Genomic DNA, 10,072 nt, shown 5'->3' on the forward strand with positions numbered 1-10,072 from the left:
ATAGGCCAATGTTTTAAAAGTAAAATTTGATGATCTACTACTCTAGTCTCTGTTCCCACCTTTACTCCTAACATCGACACACACTCTTCAGTGGCTTAACATCACTCTGAAAATATAACTAAGTTCCTGGTCCCACTCCATACATCTCCCTGTGATCCAGCTCTTCCCTGCCTCTCCAGTCCTGAATCTACAAGGAAAAAAAATCTTAAAAACACTGTTATAGATTCACCCCTAGAAACACCAGACATTCAGGTAACTCAATTCTTCCACATACCCACTAATCTAATCAAGCTCGAATATATTCTAGTCTATATACTTCTCACACCTCTTCTCAATTCCCGAAAATCTTCTATAATGTCAAGTGTAATTTAAAGACCATGAGCAGCAAAATATCCTATTTTTTTAACCTCTTCTCTCAAAGCTTTCCTTAATTCATTGTACTATAAAATAAAACAAGCTAGCCAATGAATCTGTTTACCTAAACATGTTTCTGCAGAAATTTTTATTTTAAAAATCTGGTAATAGTAAAGCCATTTATGAGCCTTAAGTATATTGAAGTTAAGGTCCCTGAAAATGGCTATAACAAATTAAAAACATAATTATAATAAAAATTAAAAGCCTGGCTTCTCCCTGAGGACAATGTTTTCCCTGCAGCCCTCTAGGGCAGTATAAGGTACTGTGGTGATTGTTAGGCTGGGAGGTGTAGTAGAAATGCTTTTGTTCTGCTTTGCCATTTTTATAAAATTCTACAATTTGTCTCCTAAAAATATAGCTTTGAATCTCATTTCCATGTATTATATCACCTACTACTCTTCATTTGCTGTTGTCATCTTCAGATCCCAGGTATTCAACCACATGTTTTCCAAGGCATCTGTTCCCGGCTCCATATCACTCTCTCCACACTACTTCAGTCTTAATTCTGGTGATTTCAGTATACATGTACATAATCATACATAACTCCCAGGCCCTTCGTTTCATTAATTTACCTTCCAATGATCTTCCCCTGCATTCTGCCTTACCTACACACTCACATGATCTTGCCCTGGCACTTATTATTAACAATAAATGTAACCCTGAACAATTACATTGCCTGCATTTCACTTTTTGATCACCATTACTGTCTATCCTTTCAACTCACTTTCTCTATTACTCCACTCCTCCAAACTATGAATTATACTAATATTTTTTCCTGTCACTGAGATATTTGATATCTTCCCCCTGCTCCTAAACAAACCTAAATATTATGGTCAATTATTATAATCTTTTTTGAACACCTATACTCTCTGGCTTATCTCTAGCTTTGTTGTAGTCAGCTAATAAAATCAAAACCTGTTTAATCCAACTTTATAACTTCTCTGCACTTGAAATTTGTACAACACAAAACGAAAGGAGAAAAATGCCCAATTAATTGATTACTTCATTATAAATTAATAATTATAGACCTAAATTGGGCGTTAGTGATTCCTACCAGTTGCGTCACAATTCCCTACATGCATTTACTCTTACGTCATTTAAGATGACAGTTTCACAGCTTCTTAGCTCTCCTCCAACCTTCAACATCACCCATTTCATTTTCATTCCCAGATAAATTCTACTTCATGAAGAATTATTAAAGTACAAGTATACCCCAGAGACGTTCCAGGTTCAGTTCTAGGCCATATTTTTTTTTCATATTCTACCTATAATCCATTAGTAAATGTTTGCCTCTATCTTCAAGTGTCCAGAATCTGACCATTTCTTATTCATGTCCACTGTTATAAGTCCGGTCCTATCTGTAATTGTATTTTAGCTAGATTATAGCAATTATCACCTAACTGGTTTCTATGCACACATTCTTATCCCCAACACTCCACTTAAACCTTGCAAACACATACACTCTAATTTCAACAAAACAGAAAAAGAGGTACTTTATACCAGTCAGTTCATGTCAGTCCTCTGTTCGAATTCCTCTAATGACATCTAATTTCAATTCTTGTAAAAGACAATTCTTTTACAATGGCCTACAAGACCATACATGGTCTGTATTTTTATAAAAATCCAAATAATCTGGCCATGAAGTCTTTGTACCATTTTTTCCTTACTAACTTCACCCCAGCTACATGATTTTCTCTAACAGACATGCTTCTTCACCCTAAGTGCCTTTCTCCTGACTGATCCCTTTGCCTAGAATTCTCTTCTTTCCAGTTTACGTTTGGATAACTCCCCTATCTTCCCCAAGTGCTCTAATGTCACCTTACCAATTAACTCTACCATGACCATCCTATGTAAAATCACAAACTCTTCACACATACCTACCCCTTACTGTCTTCTTGCTTTTTTCCTAAGTAAACATTTTATTTTAGAATAGTTACTGATTTTCAGAAAAGTTGGGAGTATAGTACAGAGATTTCCTGTACCCTGCATACCCACTTTCCCCTATTATTACCATGTTACATTAGTATGGTACGTTTGGTAAAATTAATGAACAAATATTCATACATTATTGTGAAGTAGGTTCAAAAGTCTATAACTCAGATTTCCTTAGTTTTAACTAATGCCGTTTTTTCTGTTCGGGACCAATTCTATATTCCACATTACATTTAATTGTCATATCCCTTTAAGTTCCTCTAGGCTGTGACAGTTGCTCAGACTGTGTTTTTGATGACTTTGACAGCTTTACATGACCAGAATAAATGTGGCCATATACTTGGTATAATGTCTCTCAGTTGGGATATGTCTGATTTTTATTCATGATTAGGCTAGGCTTATGTGTTTTTAGGAAAAGACCACAGAAGTAAAGTGCCATTGTAATTACATCCTATCAAAGATACATATTATCAACATGACATTGGTGTTGATGTTAACCTTGTTGACCTGGCTGAGACAATGTTTGTCAGATTTCTCTACTTCAAAATTTCCTCCTTTTCACTTTGTACTCTTTGAGAGGAAATCACTGTCTGCAACACACAGTTAAGGTGTGAGGATTTATGTTCTACCTTCTTTAGGGTGGAGTATCTACATAAAATATTTGGAATTCTTCTCCACAGGAGATCTATTATCCCTCCTCAATTTATATCTTTATATATGAAATGTTTTCATCAGTATATAGTGTGGTGTATGAACACTTATGTTATGCTTTGGTTTATATTCCAATTCTACTGAATTTATTTTGTTGTCAAGTTGATACAACTTTGGGCATTGGGAACTCTCAGTTGGCTTTCATGTCCCTTTGATATATCTTCATCATAGTGTGTGTGTGTGTGTGTGTGTGTGTGTGTGTGTGTGTGTGTAGTTGTTTGTCAGTTTGTTTTTATCATTTTCTTACTTTTTAGCACTAAAAATACACATGGCTCATTTTGTGTATTTCCCAGCCTAGTCTTAGAATCATTCATCTCTTCAAGGAGCCCTGGTTTCTATTAATGCATAATGGTTTTAGAAACCAAGATCTAGGTGATAGATGCACTCATTGCTACTGCGATATTGCTGCTTCTAAGCTCTCTCAGCCTACAAAATGAGAAAATATATTTATGTATGCTAACCCATGTATCTACATACAACTATATATATGTATTTCTATATGTGGCCATATGTATTTACACTAATGGCTGAACTAATCCTGAGTTCATACTGATGTCTCCAATTCTAATCCATTACCATAAACCCAGATAATTCTGGGTTTCTTCTCTTGCTTGTTTGTAAACTCCAGCTCCAACAGTGAGAAACATAGTTTGCACCATTTGCCAAACTTTTACTTAATTTTTCAATTTCAGTACACATTAATAGCAGCATTACAGATATTAACCCATACACCCAAGGGAAACAACTTTATCAGTTGGAGTACAGTACTAGGTTCAGTTTATTTTGCAAATATTCTTACATATCCCACTCATTTCTAGTTACTTGGTACAGTACCATTTTCTCTACCCACTCAGTGATATGGTTTTATATGATTGTGATACAGTTAGTTTACTTTTTATCACATTTTGCATTCCATCCTGAGATCCCTTGATCTCCTAATGGATTTGTTGAATTTGTATACATCATAGTTCAGTCCTACTTCTGTGAAGTTGTATAGAATTTCATAAGTGAATAGGGGCATTTATCCACAATTACAGCATCATACAGCACCATCATAGAATATTCATGTGTTTCTTCTGTTTAATGGTCCCTTTCATCCAAAGACTTTGAAAAACACTGATCTTTTTGATATCTCTATAATTTTGCCTTCCCTAGATTTCACATAATTAGGATTATATAATTTGCAGTCTTTTCAGACTGGCTGCTTCTACTTAGCAACATGCACTTAAGACTCATTTATGTCTTTGTGGGCTTGACAGTCATGTTTTTCTATAACTGGATAATATTCCATTGTGTGACTATACCAGAATTTATCAATTCACCTTGCTTGCTTTCAGTTTTTGGCAATAATAAATAACAGTGCTATAAATATTTGGGTACATATGTTCGTATGGACACTAGTTTTCAAGTCAATTCGTTCAATATCTAGAAGCATGTTTGCTGCGTCATGTGGTTAGATTACATTTAGCTTTGTAAAAAGCTGTTAAACTGTCTTTCAAAGTGATCATACCATTTTTAATTACTAGTATCAATGAATGGTTTTTCCTTTTGTTACATGACCTCACAAGCAATTGGTATTATTAGATTTTCTTATTTTATCCATCCTAAATGTTGTATAGTGATCCCTTGTTTTAATTTGCAATTCCCTAATGACAAATGATATTTTATAGCTTTTCATATGCTTCTTTATCATTTGTTTTATTTTCATATAACATTTAAGACTTTTAATGTACCAACAAATATATAAATTTATTTTTCTCTCATCTGTCTTATGTAGTATAATGGAAATCCCAAGATAATCTTGACTCCATTTTTTTCACTGAAATATCTTAAGTACGTAATTTCCCATAAGTTTCAAATAAACACTTAGCAAATGAATAAATTGAAATTCTGTCTAAGAAAGAGAGGGATAAATAAAGTATACTAATGGAGAACAGCAGCCAATGACATAGAAGAAAAACAAGAAACATTTGTGTTATTGTGGTTGAGGAGAGAAAAAATCAACAATTGCTTTACTCTTAGGCAAGGTTAATAACACAAAACCAAAGATGTGTCCATTTGATTTTAAAGCATGTATGTCATCAGCGATAATAACATGAAGTTTCTCAGTAGAGAATTAGGATTAAAGGTATTGTTTATGGAAAAAAAAAGCAGAAAGTGAAGAGTCTAAGCCACAACTAAAACAATTCATTCAAAAAATTTGTTTCTAGGGGAGACTGTGCAGTAATTGGGAATCACAATGGCTCGAGGTAGGATATTGATTAAACATAGCATACACTATGCATGCTTCTAAGCTGATAGGGATATCTACTGGAATAGAAATTGGTTATGTATGAATTGAATACGTTAGAGGAGCACGTATATAAGAAGGTAAAAATACAAAGCAAAACTGAAAAAGTTTTGCTTTAAGTGTAAGAACACTTCATCTAGCATAAGAGAAGAAAAGAGAAACTAAAAGATTGGGTATAGACAGATATAGGTAGGGTGAAAGATTGTTGCTGGGATATTGGTGGATTTCTTGTCAATATTTACTAATTTATGGAAATGATATCAATTTATAGTGATAATGAAGACAATAATGGCACAGAGGTATATAGGAGACTGAGGAGAGAGGAAATTAACAATGATAACTACTTGTTTTGCAGAACGAGGAACTGTTAACATATGGGAGAAGTGCAGTAAGACTACCCAGTAGAAAGGGGCAGCAGATGAGTCTGGTAACAAAAGTGGCAAGAAGAAGCCCATAGGACAGCCTAAGAAGCTGGCCAGGGACATGCACAGAAACAAAAAGAGGAGCAGAAGAAACTCAAAAAGCTAAAATCAAAGGCTTCAGGAAAGATTCACCTGGCCACAGGTGGGATTAAGAAATCTGGCAAAAAACAATCTGTTCCTTGTACCTGAGGCAAAGCCACCTTTTGATTTCATTCCTGTTTAAACATCTGAATTCTCTGCCATAACATCTATTGCCACCCATAGCTAGAATTAAGTGTTGTCTTGGAGCCTATGGTATATTTAAGAATAAACCTTTGTTTTTAAAAACTCATACAGTGCCTCACTGTCTCTTCATTTCATCTCACTCAGCCATTCCTACCATACTGTGAAGTCAAAGTCAACCCAGCCCAGAGTGTTGCCAGAATGTTCTTTTGTCTTTCTTCTACCCCCAAATTATGTATCAACTGGAATTACAACAACTTATTTGAAAAAAAATGCCTAGTAATATTGAATTTCCTTCTGGAATTTATGCTTATAGACTTCAAGTATTAAAATTCGGCATGTATATTTCTCTCCACAATTGCACAGAGATGTAGCCATGGTTTTGTCACAAAATGTGATTTAACCATGTAAGGATATGGTTAAACTATTGGGATCAAGGCAGAGGGGAATAAGTAAATCAAGGCTACATTTTTAAGAAATTGGTATGATGACGTAACAATATGTCTAATCTGTATAAAAATAATAATATGAGAGTTACAATGATTAGTAAAATATAGAAAAATAAATCAATTTGATGTCTTCATAAGGTGGAATAAGTTGCAGACTGGAATTTACAAGAGAAAATCAAGTACTAGAACAAGCAATTATTATCTTTGAGACTTCAGAATGGGAGGAGTTATCAATGTTTCAACCATAGTCATAGACAGTTGATAAGTGGTGGAAAAAAAGATCATTGCAGTTTAGATAGAGGAACTAAGAGAGAAACTGTTGATTTTAAAATTGTCAATAATGATGATAGGATTCAAAGACAGATTAAGAGAGTAAGTCAAGTCCTAAAATGACTTAATAATAATTGAGTGGTCCATGAACAGTTTGGTAATTGTTAGCAGCAGAGAGAGACACAAAGAACCCTTCAAAAAATTAATGAATCCAGGAGCTGCTTTTTTGAAAAGATCAACAAAATTGATAGACCGCTAGCAAGACTAATAAAGAAGAAAAGAGAGAAGAATCACATAGATGCAATAAAAAATGATGAAGGGGATATCACCACTGATCCCACAGAAATACCAACTATCATCAGAGAATACTACAAACACCTCTATGCAAATAAACTAGAAAATCTAGAAGAAACAGATAAATTCCTCGACACATACACCCTCCCAAGACTAAATCAGGAAGAAGTTGAATCTCTGAATAGAACAATAACAGGCTCTGAAATTGTGGCAATAATCAACAGCTTACCAACCAAAAAAAGTCCAGGACCAGATGGATTCACAGCCGAATTCTACCAGAGGTGCAAGGAGGAGCTGGTACCATTCCTTCTGAAACTATTCCAATCAATAGAAAAAGAGGGAATCCTCCCTAACTCATTTTATGAGGCCAGCATCATCCTGATACCAAAGCCTGGCAGAGACACAACCAAAAAAGAGAATTTTAGACCAATATCCTTGATGAACATTGATGCAAAAATCCTCAATAAAATACTGGCAAACCGAATCTAGCAGCACATCCAAAAGCTTATCCACCATGATCAAGTGGGCTTCATCCCTGGGATGCAAGGCTGGTTCAACATATGCAAATCAATAAATGTAATCCAGCATATAAACAGAACCAAAGACAAAAACCACATGATTATCTCAATAGATGCAGAAAAGGCCTTTGACAAAATTCAATAAAGTCTAATCAATGAACTTCAAAGGAGACTGAACATTTAAAGGAGGAGGAAGGAGAGCAGCTTTGAAATAATACTAGAAAACGGGGAATATATGAGAGAAATAACAGGTTCAATTCTAGCTGGCTGAAATGTCCAGGACACTAGTCTCTTAGGTGTTCAGGAGGACAAGGATCTTGAGGGCCTTGTCTCTTTGTGGCATGGTTAGGTGCCAGTCTGTGGACAAGATGCTGAGTCACTTGGAGCAGCAGGCTTGGCGCTGACCCTTCTGTCTGACAGGTTGGTGATTGCAGGATTTGGATCAGAAGAAAGGTATTAAAAAGATCTCTTATCTTCTCTAGCAAAGTGATGTGAAATTGTAGGTCCATTTGGGGAGTTTCTCTTCATCAAAGAGTATTAGAAAGCAATTGAATAGTTTCAGATGGAAAGGGAAACATGAAAATATTTAATCTGAAGTAAAATGTAAACCACAGTAGCTGATGTGTGGGTGATGTCTGGGGAGTGGAGGTAGAGTAATTGCAAGAAAATTAATGAGGAGGCTCCTGATGAACTCTAAGGAGAAACTGTAGTTATTTCAATCAGTGTGGTACTTTTGGAAAAAAGTGGACAAAGATGGCACATGTATCTGTATGCATATATGCATACATGGATATCTGATTTAATACTGCACACACAGAAAATAGTCCATCTGAGTGGAGGTGTCAGGAGACAATGTAAGTGGAAAGAATGTTATGCCCTGTAAACTGATAACAGTTGGGGGAAGAAAATCTGTGGACTTTCAACCAATCATTGATTTCGAGGAATTGAGTAAATTTGTCTTAAATCTTAAAACTTTAGGTCCCTCCTAGAGTAAGGAATAAAAATCTAGAGAATATTATATGTCTTTCTGTGTTTTTGTCTATCTATCTAATCATACAAACACAACATACATACTAAATAATAGCTAATATATTAAAAACATTATTGTTTAAGAATAGATTTTATTTTTTATAAGCTCCCCAATGGATTTGGCTTTCATGTTTGAGTGGCAATCATTGTAACAGGCCACATCTTTCCTCTTTTACTCATACTCTTCATGAATTACTCTATAGTATTGAATTTTTCTTTTTATTTTATCATAACATAGATTATAAACTGAGATTTATAAATGTGTTTTATATGTAAATGTGATTTTTATGTTAATTCATCTTATTTCACAATATTAGATATAATAACCATGCAAACTGCTAATTAAACAGATTTGTTTGTAATTCGTTTTAAATTGACATATATATATATATATATATCACTGTCATTGAAATAAAAAAAAATAGCATGGCTACTGTTCAACCCCTTTTACAATGCTTACATTGATTAAGTATAAATTCTGCTCTGCACATCATGTAAAGGAAATACACATTTAATTTGTTGATATCTTGGAGATATATCTCATGTGTTATTACTACATTTTTAAAAGGCAACAAAACCCATTCAGTACATTGATTTCCTTTTTGAGATGTATGTATGAGGACTGTTTTCTTCATTTTGATAATAAATTAAATAACCAAAGGCCTCAAGAGAAAGAATAATTTTGAAATTAATAAAGGGAGTTCAATGTAAAAAAAAGAAAATATTAGTACTATTTCCAACCCAAGTATTCCACGGCTCCCATCTGGAAATATGTGCATGGCATAGAAGCCTATTATCATTTGAGTTTATAATTACTGTTAAATATGTACATAGAGTGCTATCACGATGGTTGTGGCTTTGTGATCTTAACATACCCCAAAGAGGCAGCATTAAGATTTACTTTCTCCGAATAAAAACTTTTAAGAGAATGGACTTCTTTCCTAGAAATGCAAAGGCAAATATGAGGACGATCTTGATTAACAATGGCAGAAAGCCCATCAGATAAAAGGACTAACCGAAATTGCCAAAGCAACAAAGAAAAAGGGAAACAGTCAGTGTTTTCTCACAGAGATCATTTAACTGGACTATTAAGGTATGTCCTGTATGTACTACACAGATAGAGCATGCACAGAATTTCCATGGAATATGCTTGTAATGAAATACTATGTAGAGGTTAAAATTATATTGTAAAATAAAGACAAAATATTTTAATATAAATCAGTAAGTGAGAAAAATCACATTTCAGGAAAGAATATGCAGTACAATATTTTTTTAAAAGAGAAGGGGATATGCTGTTCCAGTTATCACAATTTATTGCCTCTCAGCTTTCCAGCCAATGTATCATTTCCCTGCCTGTCACAATGGAGCTGGATGTTGTAAACATCGCTTCATTGCCAGTTGAGGTGCTGGAGGGATGCTAAGGAAGGAAGATGTTTATTTTGCTGATTCTAGTGCACTTTACTCAGTTTGCCTCTGAGGGACTAACTAGGCAGTTGTCCACAGACACAAAATGGTGCTCAC

At 34.5% G+C, this 10,072-nt stretch overlaps 1 non-coding gene across 1 annotated transcript; it reads left to right on the forward strand.

Annotated features, from left to right (window-relative positions):
- The first annotated feature begins 454 nt into the window (after positions 1-454).
- Positions 455-585, forward strand: LOC115834567. Its single transcript, XR_004029507.1, has one exon. It is a non-coding gene; the product is annotated as a small nucleolar RNA SNORA33 (small nucleolar RNA).
- Positions 586-10,072: the final 9,487 nt, after the last annotated feature.

This window comes from Nomascus leucogenys, chromosome 3, assembly GCF_006542625.1.
Source record: "Nomascus leucogenys isolate Asia chromosome 3, Asia_NLE_v1, whole genome shotgun sequence".
Taxonomy (NCBI): domain Eukaryota; kingdom Metazoa; phylum Chordata; class Mammalia; order Primates; family Hylobatidae; genus Nomascus; species Nomascus leucogenys.